Raw genomic sequence first — 14,301 nt, forward strand, 5'->3', positions numbered from 1 at the left:
ATGGTCCTTTTCTGGTGACTGCGTCAGTCACATTGTCACCTGGATTAGCAATCGCCAGCATTTCAGGTGTCGTGTTCTGTACCCAGAGTCATTGCAAGGTGGATTTATTTTATACTCGCAGGCATTAATCTTACATCAAAGGCACTTTTGTGGTTAGTCTACCGCCACTGTATGGAAGCTGTGAAAGGTACTTGGCTAGTTCCCCGTAATCTGTGCTTGTACTCAGGTGTATAACGAGGGAGGGTCGGATTAGCCGACACCTGCTCCCCCATCTGTTCTGGTCACCCCGTGGTAACACATCTGCCTAGGGAAGGGCTCCATAGAATGCAGGTCGGGCAGAGGGGGCAATATATCAATTAATGATCAGCGCAAGTCCCAAACCTTCAGCTGGAACCTGGCCTGGATCTTTTCTACTCTATATAGCAGGCCTGTGGCTCTCCAGCTGTTGTGAAACTACACGTCCCAGCATGCCCTACCACAGGTGTACACTTGGTGTCGGTAACGGTGCACACTCCCGCTGAAGTGCTTGCTATTGGTCTGTGATCTAGTATTTCATATAAGGGATCTAGTATTCATAGAAGGGATCTAGAATTCATATAAGGGATATAGTATTCATATAAGGACTCCAAACCTTGTTCCCTTATTAGAGCTTAGTCATCCATTATATAATCTGTCAGATCGGCTCAGAGCATCCTGCTAGATTCATCTTAATTCTGGCACATCGGAGCCTCTCGCAGGCTTATTACTGGGAGAGTTATGGATTATTTACATGCAGCCAGAATGAAGCCTTACACCTACATGGCCGACTTATTTGTGGCAAAAAGAGAACATTCTCGCTCACTCTGTATAATATTGTATCTATATGTTTACATATGATTGGTAGTGTTATGCTTTGCTTTGTAACTTGTACGCGCCACCATTGATGTCAGAACTATTTCCAGTGACCTGACAAGTCCCTTGCTAGTAGGCCACACCTTGCACACGTGTGAGGTCTCTCTAGTCTCAGAATATTGGGTGTTCTAAGGGAATCTGCGGAATAGAAGGCAAATAATGGAACTGTAGTTGGTGGGGATCGCTACACACAGACTTGGCACCATTACCACTGCTAAAAAATTGTGCGCGCTCATTTTATATGGAGTAATAACTGTTTTATTTATGTTGTGTAAGTTGGATTGTGGTTTTTATTTTGTAGTTGGCCAACTGAAATATAACCGAATTGTAATGTGGGGAAGTGTGACATCGCTGTGTATTCCTGTATCGGTACATAGTAAGCTGCAGCTTGGAAAGTAGTGAATAGTTTATTTGCGGAATGTTACTGTGTAGCGACATGTGACCAAGTGATATGCTTTGTAGGGCCCGGTGTTACTTATCCAGTGCTGCTAACTGGAACGCAATCACTGACCCGGTTATATAACGCTGCATGTGCTGCTGCTAAATCCTTTCCTTCAGCTGCTGGGGTAGTGACCGTTTCCTGCATGTGGTCAGTGGTTACTGCCAGCTCCGTGAATCCCGTGACTGCCGCCTCCATGTTACTGCTGACCTCTTTACTTGGAAACAATGCGCTTGGGTTGCCTACATAAAGTTTTCCGGCTGAACCCATATGCAGAAAGCCGTACAAGCTGCACCCCATATTTGGGCAGGAAGTAAAATTGTAAATTTAATGGGCTCTTAGTGGTCTATTGGGCTTTATGCTCAATCACTGGGTCCGTGCGGATTAGGTAAAAATCCCGGCGGTCGGAATCCCGACAATTTCTCCCTCTATGGGTGTCCACGACACCCATAGAGGGAGAAAAAGAGTGTGCCGAGCATAGCGAGGCACCCGGCCCGCAGGGGGGGGGGGGGGGGGGGGGGCAATCCACACGCCCCCCTCGTCGGGATTTTGGCATCAGTATTTCGACCGCCAGGATTTAGTACTGAATCCGGTCCGTGAACTCCGAGGCTTCATTATTATGAATATTAATCAGAATTTACATTTGTGATGTCACTGGCTTTTTGACCTAAGATGCTTAATTCTCCCGAATATTGATCACCTAGTACATTGGTGATGTCATTTAGTGATCTCAGCCTTTATTCTCATGATTATTGAAGGAAAAATTACTTTGGTGATGTCACTCGCTCTTTGTGATGTCAAAGGCATTCTAATTATGAATACAAAGTTCGTTGGTGATCTCCGCTGCAGACCCAAGTATTATTCCGGTTCTCCCCTGATATCGGTCTGTGGTATGGTATAAACCTGCCATCATCTGGGACCTATAAATAATAACCTGTAGCTGGCTATGTCACATGGCTAGCATGTGTCTGCTCTGTAATTATCTCTGTAAATGACAGCGTCAGGCATCGGGACTATCGGGAGCTATGGCTCATCACCATATCCCACAGAGTGACATTCTTCCCACATGAGTCAGTCATTGTCCCTCCAGGCCGGCTGACAGTGGTGGTTGCTGTTATAGGATGCATTAGGAAAGGCCGGGTGTATGGGGGAGGGCAGCCGCTTGTCTATCCCCTGCTGGGAGTGGTTAAAGCAGCAAAGGATCATTGCGCCTACTCGACACCATAGTATAAACATTCAACTTATACCTACATCACACACTTATCCTTCACTCATGCAGACATTGGGAGTAATTAGTCCAACCAAGTAATCCAGGTCCATCTGGCCTCTTGTCCTCCCAACTCAGGCATTGATTTTCCAACTTCGCCACACCGATTGTGTGTTTATTCCCCCCCGTATTGTGACTGGCCAAGATTCCATTCCAGAAGGGGCGGGGCTGACAACTTCACCAAGTTGTCTGGGAAGACTGCAATCAAAGCCGTTCTGGTTGTCTAAAAGGATATTTCAATGGTTTTAGATGTTTTTGTTAAATCTTATCTTTTTCTCTTAAACATGGAGTTACAGTATAGGTGTGTGTATAGATATGTATATATGTAGATATATAGAATACATGGAGGCGGCACTTGGGCAATAATTACGTAAATCAGCAGATGTGGATCAACGTTTTGAAGTTTATTACTACTTCGTCAGGGGGGGTGTGTGTGTGTGTGTGTGTGTGTGTGTGTGTGTGTGTGTGTTTTTTCATTGACCTATAAAAATATTCTGAAATACGGAATAATTCGTTATCCAATATTTTTCTGGTCCCGTACATTTTGGATAAGGGATACGTGTGTGTGTGTGTGTGTGTGTGTGTGTGTGTGTGTGTGTATAAATAATATGATTTTTTAATTGTAATCTTGCTTTCTGAAAAGTGCTGCTTCCCCTTTAATGTGTCCCTGCTCACTGTGTTGTGATGAATGTGTCTGTTGCAGGATGTATATTATACTTTGGGCGTGTGCGGGATTATCTGTCATTTGCAGTGATGCATTTTATTCTTGGCTTCCTGACACATGAGGCTCTGCATGTGCTGCAGGGTGTGATCTGCAGAGCCTTCTCTCTCCAGCTCTGCAGAATGGGGAATAACAGTGTGATTAATCCCTCCAGCAGGCAGTGAGCTGCAGCTCCATCCACACTGCTGAGGGCCTGATTCGTGGCATTAGGTTTCAGTCCCCTCCCCCTCCCTCTCTCTCTCTGAATGGTTTGACCTGTATAAGCCGTGTGACGTGAAGTCTGGATTTTTTCAGTCTCATCCGGCTGGAACCAGTTTGAGGCGGTTCTGCAGAGCCGACAGTCCTGAGCATTAATGGGAACGTGACCGAGATTGGCCTCAACCCTTGTTTTGCAGAATTGGAATGACAGCCGTGCCAATGCAGAGCCTGGCAGAAAACAATGCAAATTGCTGTGTAACTCCTGCTGGCACCATCTATGTGTGGACGCTGCATGATTGGCTTCAGCATTTAATGGCTCTTGGTTTTGGAAATTCGGTAATCTGAATGGAAATTCCAATTGGTGTTTCGGCAAATGTATTTAGATTTATATGCTGCACCGGAAGGTGGGCGGGGCTTATTTAGCTCCGCCTTAAAATGCATTCCGGGTTCTAGTCACCCAACCCTCCCAGTTCCCACAGGTTTCTCTCCCTAATTAAGACCAATAATCAGTAAATAATTAAAGAATAAGGGAAGGACACGTGTTTCCGCCCTTTCCGTTCCCCTCTGTGGATGTCCATCTCCTTGTTTCGGGTGATGTTTCTGATGTCATTCACCAAAAAAACGAAAGAGTAACTGATCAAAACAAAGGTGGTTTCCTGGGGTGGGGCTTTGTTACAAAGTATCATCATTACCGCCGGTGTTCATTGCGCTCTCCTCCATCCATCACTGTGGTTTCCAATTGTAAAGCACAATGGAATTTGCAGCACTATATCAGAAATTTTAAATCTATAATAGGGTACCTACAGGGGGGGGGGGGAGAAAGTACACCCAGTCTGCATGTGTGACACTGGAAGAGGGTGGTGTATAACGGTCTGTGGTCTATTGCCCTGCCTAATGTCAGTATCGCCGATGGTACAGGCGAGGAGGTGGCATATATTCGTGTAGGATAGGGGTGGGCAACAAGCGGCCCTCTAGATGTTGATGAACTACACTTCCCAGCATGCCTTCCCTTAGTTTTGCTATTTGGCCAAGGTGAAACTGGTGCAAGGAATGCTGGGATGTGCAGTTCATTAACATCTGGAGGGCCGCTTGTTGCCCATCCCTGGTGTAGGAGGAAGTGAAATGCTTCGGTAGGCGCCCCAGGTACCCTAGCAGCAACTTGTTGGAGCTGTACCTCCGTCATATAGAGTTGTCTCTATAATGAAGCACTCCATGAGGCTGGCAGATGTTCCCCCAGCAACGTACTGACATGTAGAACACTAGATGTAGTGTGTGTGTGTTATTATCCTTTAAGGATATTTCCCCGTTGCCTCCGGTGCGAGATCCCACAATGTTTGCTGATGCGATCATCCCTGGATAAGGCCCATGATTTTGCCTTAACTCTGGGGTGACTGGCAGAATTCTCCTATAATGTAGCTTTTGTCCCTTCCACCTGGGATGACACCGTGGGTAAATTACGCCAATTGCCCATGGACTTGATTGCAGTTATTTTCATGTATTCCGCCCCTCAGCATCTTATCTAGTAGGAATTTTGTAGGACTGTGCGTCTGAAGGTGAAACTGAGGTTGTTCCAGTGACTGTTCTAGGAATTGTTCGCATCCATTTATATGTGGGAATCAGTGGGAGAGGCACGGACGTAGTTCCATCCACCTGTTGATTGGCATATGGTCTAGGATTGGTTACGCAATATACTGCCTGGTGTTAGATTTGCATTTGACCTCGAGTCTGGCTGTCTGGGGGTTCCACCACTGGCCTCACTGCACGTAACCGCTTAGTCATGGAGAGGAGCCGGAAGCACTGGTTATGGGAGCCCTGCGTTAGGTGCATATCCTTTATGTATAAGGCAGCAGACGAGGTTCACGGCACCTTAGAAAGGCTATATACGGATACAGTACACACTGAGGACCGTGCAGAACAATGGGGGACACTGCCTCAGCCTTGGGTCCAGCGGTTTTTGAAAATGTTACTACTTTTCAGCTGAAATATCTCTTGGCCTCCTAGGAACTACGTATGTTTGGTTCAGTTCTACGTCTGTAGAAGACTGAACTTACATTGCTTTGTCTCCTCCCAGTCCTGACATTTGTGTGTAGACCATAGCTATGCGCCACAATTTAAAGATGGCTGCCACATCCACATTTGTGGTTTGCGCTGCCAGTATATAATGGTAAAACTGTCAAAAATGTAAACAATTTTTTTTGCGACATTGGCTATTGTGACCCTGAGGCCAGCCGAGTCCCCGGGCGGTTTGGAATGTGGAATCCATGACAATGTGCTGAGACTATTCTTTGACGGTCACACCCGAGTGACTCCATTGACAGAACAGCTCATGCAGTGGTTTAACAATGGGATTGCTGAGGAGTGCCGGCATCAGCATTCCTGACTCACTCCTGTGCTGCTGTGGCCACACAGCTCAACTGGTTTCTGTGCTACATAGCCTAACCACGACTTGCCGAAACCTCTGTACAGTGTATTTGTGGAGAAGTCTAAGAACGGCGACCACCCCTGGGATAATGTACTTGCATCAGGATGGTGAATAATCCGGGGGAAGTCTTACATTATTTCTTCCAGCCTGCCCGAGAATAGCGTCCTAGTTACCGGATTATCACACATGCCTGTCTAATGGATTACTAATCCTAATCCTTATTGTATGTGATGTCAGGTGCCGAGCGGCCCTTAGTTTGCCCATTGTGCAGGAAATCAATTAGCCGCGGTAATTTCCTGCGGGCTGACTGATCCCTAGGGTGATCCAATTAGCCCTGAAGTGAGCCCATTGGCAGCACTCATTTGGGAATTTGTTAGAGATCGCCGCAAGCTCTGGAAACAAACCCCCATTGCGTACTCATGGCGGTGGTAACACATAGGCCCACAAACCTATCACTGGTGCGGTGGGCTGACACTCGGACACCGAACGGGGACAAAATCCAGGTTGAATAGTGAAAAGGCTTTATTCTTTCCCCGTTAAATTGAACCCCCCCCCCCCCCCCTGTCCGCCGTGTCTCACTCACATTAGCGCTATGAATGTTGGCTCTGAAGAACCATTTATTATAAGGAGCCATTTTTAAAACTCAAGTAAACGGATTTCCTGTCCGACTGCGCGGTGTGATGTGAATTACCCATTTACATAAATCCCTTGCGGTAGATCAGGGTGTTGGCAGGAGAAGCTGGCGGATGTACAGGGCTCTGCGGCTGGTTTCTGACATTTGCTGTGGCATTGCCCGCAGGTGTTTTCCTAGCTAATATCCGAGACACAGGTGTGCAGGTGCCACTTTCTACTCCTCGTATTTGGATTTGGAGGACCTTCTCCCTACCCATCATAGGATATACAACATTAACCCTACTCTAGCCCGTGTTTGTATTGCCAGGACCTGGATGGGCCCAGACCCTCCGTCCCCTACCATGTGGGTTGCACTTGTTAATGTTGCTTTATCCCATGAACAATATATGTATTCTGAACGTGGTTGTCTAGGCAAGTATAGCAAAATGTGGGGCCTATGGCAGACGTCTGCTCTGTATATACAAGATCATTGCTCTTAATATATTTTTGCTGTGTGATTGTCCCGGATGGGCCGCCCACGTCCAGTATCCACCTATGCAGTTTTTCCTATCTGTCTGACTCCTGATGATTAACCTGTTGTAAACTTATTTTATGCGTACAGTATTTGAATAATGCACCACTTCTTATGCTGCTTTCACATCGCCTAAACGTTTGAGACCCGGTATTTTGAAACGGTATATTACCGTTTTAAGCCCCTTTCGCACTGCACATAAATTCCCGGGTCTCAAGCAGGTTTGCAGTGTAAAAGCAGGACAGACTAGCTATAAGACAGCGTATTGCATATGTAATGAGCCACTCATTACATATGCGCATATGCAACGAGTGTATTGTATATGAACTAGCCACTCATTAAATATGCGCATATGTAATGAGCGGCTCATTACATATGCACTGCACTCTCATAGCTACTGCCTGAGTCCTATATACCGGTTCAGAGCTGTTTACACTGCATAAAAAAAACGGCTCTGAACCGTGCTTTTTACCCGTTTGCAAATACCGGTTATTTGTAACCGGTAAAACCAGACTGGCGCTTTCACACTGCAGCTCTAACCGGTTTAAAAGGCTAATATACCGGTTAAGAGCTGCAGTGTGAAAGGGGTATTTATTGTTTTAGTATTTTTGTTTTTATTGTTTTGTATTCTCAAAAGTCGATAAATACAAAAAAAAAACCCCTTGAGACTTGGAGATGTTCTCCCAGGGGTTATTATTGATTACTGCTTATTCTGACAGCGGTACGGAATGGGGGAACCTGGGTGGGGTACACAGGGGTGACCAGTTACATGGTCGGTAACTGATGTCTCCTCTGGGTATGTGTGATGACACAGCTACTGGATGGTGACTGGGGCCAGTCCGCTGTGATAGCAGGCAGTGAGCGCACCTGCAGGGGAATGACTAAATGTTTGTTGTCTCTCTGGTAGTCCTAGGATACAATCAGATCAGCAACCAATAATATCCCAGCATACAGATATCCTTGGAAATACAGCACCTTTATATATAGAGAGTATGCAATACAGCAAAGGGTATACCAGCACATGTGCAAATTTCTGGAGGCAGTGGGGCAGTGTTCTCCCTGCTGTACAGGGTGCAAAGGCTCCTCCCAGACACCTGGAGGGTCGGTCTTCTCGCTAGACCCCCCCCTGGTGCTGGTGGACTGAACCCAACCACAGAACTATATTGCTGTTCATTCCCAGTATGGCTGCCTGGAATACAATCAATGTCAATGTCCTTATACAGGCAACTAGTTCTGTCTGAGACCTGCTCACTGCTTATGCCTCCTGCTGATTAATTATTGATTAGTTGAGTCTAGAGTTCCTACAACACTGCCGTTTGTTATTTATATAGCGCACACATATTCCGCAGTGCTGTACAGAGAATATTACCAGTTATTGTATAGCGCACACGTATTCTGCAGCGCTGTACAGAGACTATTATTACCAGTTATTTATATGGTGCACACATATTCCGCAGCGCTGTACAGAGATTATTATTGCCAGTTATTTATATGGTGCACACATATTCCGCAGCGCTGTACAGAGATTATTATTGCCAGTTATTTATATAGTGCACACATATTCCGCAGCGCTGTACAGAGACTATTATTACCAGTTATTATATAGCGCATACATATTCCGCAGCGCTGTACAGAGACTATTATTACCAGTTATTATATAGCGCACACATATTCCGCAGCGCTGTACAGAGACTATTATTACCAGTTATTATATAGCACACACATATTCCACAGCGCTGTACAGAGACTATTATTACCAGTTATTATATAGCACACACATATTCCGCAGCGCTGTACAAAGAATATTATTACCAGTTATTATATAGCACACACATATTCCACAGCGCTGTACAGAGAATATTATTACCAGTTATTATATAGCGCACACATATTCCACAGCGCTGTACAGAGACTATTATTACCAGTTATTATATAGCGCATACATATTCCACAGCGCTGTACAGAGACTATTATTACCAGTTATTATATAGCGCACACATATTCCGCAGCGCTGTACAGAGAATATTATTACCAGTTATTATATAGCGCACACATATTCCACAGCGCTGTACAGAGACTATTTTTACCAGTTATTATATAGCGCATACATATTCCACAGCGCTGTACAGAGACTATTATTACCAGTTATTATATAGCGCACACATATTCCGCAGCGCTGTACAGAGAATATTATTACCAGTTATTATATAGCGCACACATATTCCGCAGCGCTGTACAGAGATTATTATTACCAGTTATTTATATATAGCGCACACATATTCCGCAGCGCTGTACAGAGACTATTAATACCAGTTATTTATATAGCGCACACATATTCCACAGCGCTGTACAGAGACTATTATTACCAGTTATTATATAGCGCACACATATTCCACAGCTCTGTACAGAGACTATTAATACCAGTTATTTATATAGCGCACACATATTCCGCAGCGCTGTACAGAGAATATTATTACCAGTTATTATATAGTGCACACATATTCCGCAGCGCTGTACAGAGACTATTATTACCAGTTATTATATAGCGCACACATATTCCGCAGCACTGTACAGAGATTATTATTACCAGTTATTATATAGCGCACACATATTCCACAGCGCTGTACAGAGAATATTATTACCAGTTATTATATAGCGCACACATATTCCGCAGCACTGTACAGAGATTATTATTACCAGTTATTATATAGCGCACACATATTCCACAGCGCTGTACAGAGAATATTATTACCAGTTATTATATAGCGCACACATATTCCGCAGCGCTGTACAGAGACTATTATTACCAGTTATTATATAGCGCACACATATTCCGCAGCGCTGTACATAGAATATTATTACCAGTTATTATATAGCACACACATATTCCGCAGCGCTGTACAGAGACTATTATTACCAGTTATTATATAGCGCACACATATTCCGCAGCGCTGTAAAGAGAATATTATTACCAGTTATTATATAGCGCACACATATTCCACAGCGCTGTACAGAGACTATTATTACCAGTTATTATATAGCACACACATATTCCCCAGCGCTGTACAGACTATTATTACCAGTTATTATATAGCACACACCTATTCCACAGCGCTGTACAGAGACTATTATTGCCAGTTATTATATAGCGCACACATATTCCGCAGCGCTGTAAAGAGAATATTTGAACATTCACATCAGTCCCTGCCCCAGTAGAGCTTACAATCTATATTGTAAGTCCATGCCCCGAATATATATAACACATGGTGGGGATAGAACCCATGACCTCAGTGCTGTGAGGCAGTAATGCTAACCATTACACCGTCCGTGCTGCCCCGTATATATAACACATGGTGGGGATAGAACCCATGACCTCAGTGCTGTGAGGCAGTGATGCTAACCATTACACCATCCGTACTGCCCCGTATATATAACACATGGTGGGGATAGAACCCATGACCTCAGTGCTGTGAGGCAGTAATGCTAACCATTACACCGTCCGTGCTGCCCCGTATACATAACACATGGTGGGGATAGAACCCATGACCTCAGTACTGTGAGGCAGTGATGCTAACCATTACACCATCCGTACTGCCCCGTATATATAACACATGGTGGGGATAGAACCCATGACCTCAGCGCTGTGAGGCAGTAATGCTAACCATTACACCATCTGTACTGCCCCGTATATTTAAAACACATGGTGGGGATAGAACCCATGACCTCAGCGCTGTGAGGCAGTAATGTAACCATTACACCATCCGTACTGCCCCATATATATAACACATGGTGGGGATAGAACCCATGACCTCAGTGCTGTGAGGCAGTAATGCTAACCGTTACACCGTCTGTACTGCCCTGTATATATAACACATGGTGGGGATAGAACCCATGACCTCAGTGCTGTTAGGCAGTAATGTAACCATTACACCATCCGTACTGCCCCGTATATATAACACATGGTGGGGATAGAACCCATGATCTCAGCGCTGTGAGGCAGTAATGCTAACCATTACACCATCCGTACGGCCCCGTATATATAACACATGGTGGGGATAGAACCCATGACCTCAGTGCTGTGAGGCAGTAATGTAACAATTACACCGTCCTTACTGCCCTGTATATGTAACACATGGTGGGGATAGAACCCATGACCTCAGCGCTGTGAGGCAGTAATGCTAACCATTACACCGTCTGTACTGCCCTGTATATGTAACACATGGTGGGGATAGAACCCATGATCTCAGCGCTGTGAGGCAGTAATGCTAACCATTACACCATCCGTACTGCCCCGTATATATAACACATGGTGGGAATAGAACCCATGACCTCAGTGCTGTGAGGCAGTAATGTAACCATTACACCATCCGTACTGCCCCGTATATATAACACATGGTGGGGATAGAACCCATGATCTCAGCGCTGTGAGGCAGTAATGCTAACCATTACACCATCCGTACGGCCCCGTATATATAACACATGGTGGGGATAGAACACATGACCTCAGTGCTGTGAGGCAGTAATGTAACAACTACACCGTCCTTACTGCCCTGTATATGTAACACATGGTGGGGATAGAACCCATGACCTCAGCGCTGTGAGGCAGTAATGCTAACCATTACACCGTCTGTACTGCCCTGTATATGTAACACATGGTGGGGATAGAACCCATGACATCAGTGCTGTGAGGCAGTAATGCTAACCATTACACCGTCCGTACTGCCCCGTATATATAACACATCGTGGGGATAGAACCCATGACCTCAGTGCTGTGAGGTAGTAATGTAACCATTACACCGTCCGTACTGCCCTGTATATGTAACACATGGTGGGGATAGAACCCATGACCTCAGTGCTGTGAGGCAGTAATGTAACCATTACACCGTCCGTACTGCCCCGTATATATAACACATGGTGGGGATAGAACCCATGACCTCAGCGCTGTGAGGCAGTAATGTAACCATTACACCATCCGTACTGCCCCGTATATATAACACATGGTGGGGATAGAACCCATGACCTCAGCGCTGTGAGGCAGTAATGTAACCATTACACCATCCGTACTGCCCCGTATATATAACACATGGTGGGGATAGAACCCATGACCTCAGCGCTGTGAGGCAGTAATGCTAACCATTACACCATCCGTACTGCCCCGTATATATAACACATGGTGGGGATAGAACCCATGATCTCAGCGCTGTGAGGCAGTAATGCTAACCATTACACCATCCGTACTGCCCCGTATATATAACACATGGTGGGGATAGAACCCATGACCTCAGTGCTGTGAGGCAGTAATGCTAACCATTACACCATCTGTACTGCCCCGTATATATAACACATGGTGGGGATAGAACCCATGACCTCAGCGCTGTGAGGCAGTAATATAACCATTACACCATCCGTACTGCCCCGTATATATAACACATGGTGGGGATAGAACCCATGATCTCAGCGCTGTGAGGCAGTAATGCTAACCATTACACCATCCGTACGGCCCCGTATATATAACACATGGTGGGGATAGAACCCATGACCTCAGTGCTGTGAGGCAGTAATGCTAACCATTACACCATCCGTGCTGCCCCGTATATATAACACATGCTGGGGATAGAACCCATGACCTCAGTGCTGTGAGGCAGTAATGCTAACCATTACACTATCTGTACTGCCCCGTATATATAACACATGGTGGGGATAGAACCCATGACCTCAGTGCTATGAGGCAGTAATGTAACCATTACACCATCCGTACTGCCCCGTATATATAACACATGGTGGGGATAGAACCCATGACCTCAGCGCTGTGAGGCAGTAATGTAACCATTACACCATCCGTACTGCCCCGTATATATAACACATGGTGGGGATAGAACCCATGACCTCAGTGCTGTGAGGAAGTAATGTGTGAGGAAGGAATTGCAGCATACACAGCAACTGAGCATAAATGCATGCACCAATTCACTGAATCCCCCCTGAAATGCGTGAAGCGCTATTAATGAAATACACGTATATTGGTGAAGCTTACAGCAGTTATTACTGAGCAGAAGATGCCACGTTGGGTCTGCTAAGGTCAAACAGAAGTCACACTGCATTTTCCTTCGGTGCTGTCTGTGGCCTACCCCTGCTAATCTGTCATGGCCAGGACTTCCGCCTGCAGGGTGCGGGCGCTGCCCTTCTCTTATCAGAAAATGGGGTTTGGATGGCAAATCTTCAGATCAAATGATTCTGCTTGAATGTTGCCTTGGTCTGCTAGATCCTGTGTACTCAGGATTACTACAGGAGTGTATCTGAGAGTAAGCGATGTGGAGCATTGTACCGCCATGTGCACTATAGAGCGGCAGCAGCCAGTGTCTCCACCACGTGCAGTATAGAGCGGCAGCAGCCAGAGTCTGCCACGTGCCGTATAGAGCGGCAGCAGCCAGAGTCTGCCACGTGCCGTATAGAGCGGCAGCAGCCAGGGTCTCCGCCGTGTGCAGTATAGAGCGGCAGCGGCCAGGGTCTCCGCCGCATGCAGTATAGAGCGGCAGCGGCCAGTGTCTCCGCCATGTGCAGTATAGAGCGGCAGCGGCCAGTGTCACCGCCGTGTAGAGCGGCAGCAGCCAGTGTCTCCGCCGTGTGCCGTATTAGAGCGGCAGCAGCCAGTGTCTCCGCCGTGTGCAGTATAGAGCAGCAGCAGCCAGTGTCTCCGCCGTGTGCAGTATAGAGCGGCAGCAGCCAGTGTCTCCGCCGTGTGCAGTATAGAGCGGCAGCAGCCAGTGTCTCCTCCGTGTGCAGTATAGAGCGGCAGCAGCCAGTGTCTCCGCCGTGTGCAGTATAGAGTGGCAGCAGCCAGTGTCTCCGCCGTGTGCAGTATAGAGCGGCAGCAGCCAGTGTCTCCGCCGTGTGCAGTATAGAGCGGCAGCAGCCAGTGTCTCCGCCGTGTGCAGTATAGAGCGGCAGCAGCCAGTGTCTCTGCCGTGTGCAGTATAGAGCGGCAGCAGCTAGTGTCTCCGCCGTGTGCAGTATAGAGCGGCAGCAGCCAGTGTCTCCGCCGTGTGCAGTATAGAGCGGCAGCAGCCAGTGTCTCCGCCGTGTGCAGTATAGAGCGGCAGCAGCTAGTGTCTCCGCCGTGTGCAGTATAGAGCGGCAGCAGCCAGTGTCTCCGCCGTGTGCAGTATATAGCGGCAGCAGCCAGTGTCTTTGCCGTGTGCAGTATAGAGCGGCAGGAGAGACG

General features: G+C 46.6%; 1 protein-coding gene across 3 annotated transcripts in view; it reads left to right on the forward strand.

Annotated features, from left to right (window-relative positions):
- TRIM24 (tripartite motif containing 24) overlaps nt 1-14,301 on the forward strand; it is a 52,054-nt gene that overhangs the window by 17,511 nt on the left and 20,242 nt on the right. The window lies entirely within an intron of this gene.

Source organism: Crinia signifera, chromosome 4, assembly GCF_055691185.1.
Source record: "Crinia signifera chromosome 4, ASM5569118v1, whole genome shotgun sequence".
In the NCBI taxonomy this organism is placed as follows: domain Eukaryota; kingdom Metazoa; phylum Chordata; class Amphibia; order Anura; family Myobatrachidae; genus Crinia; species Crinia signifera.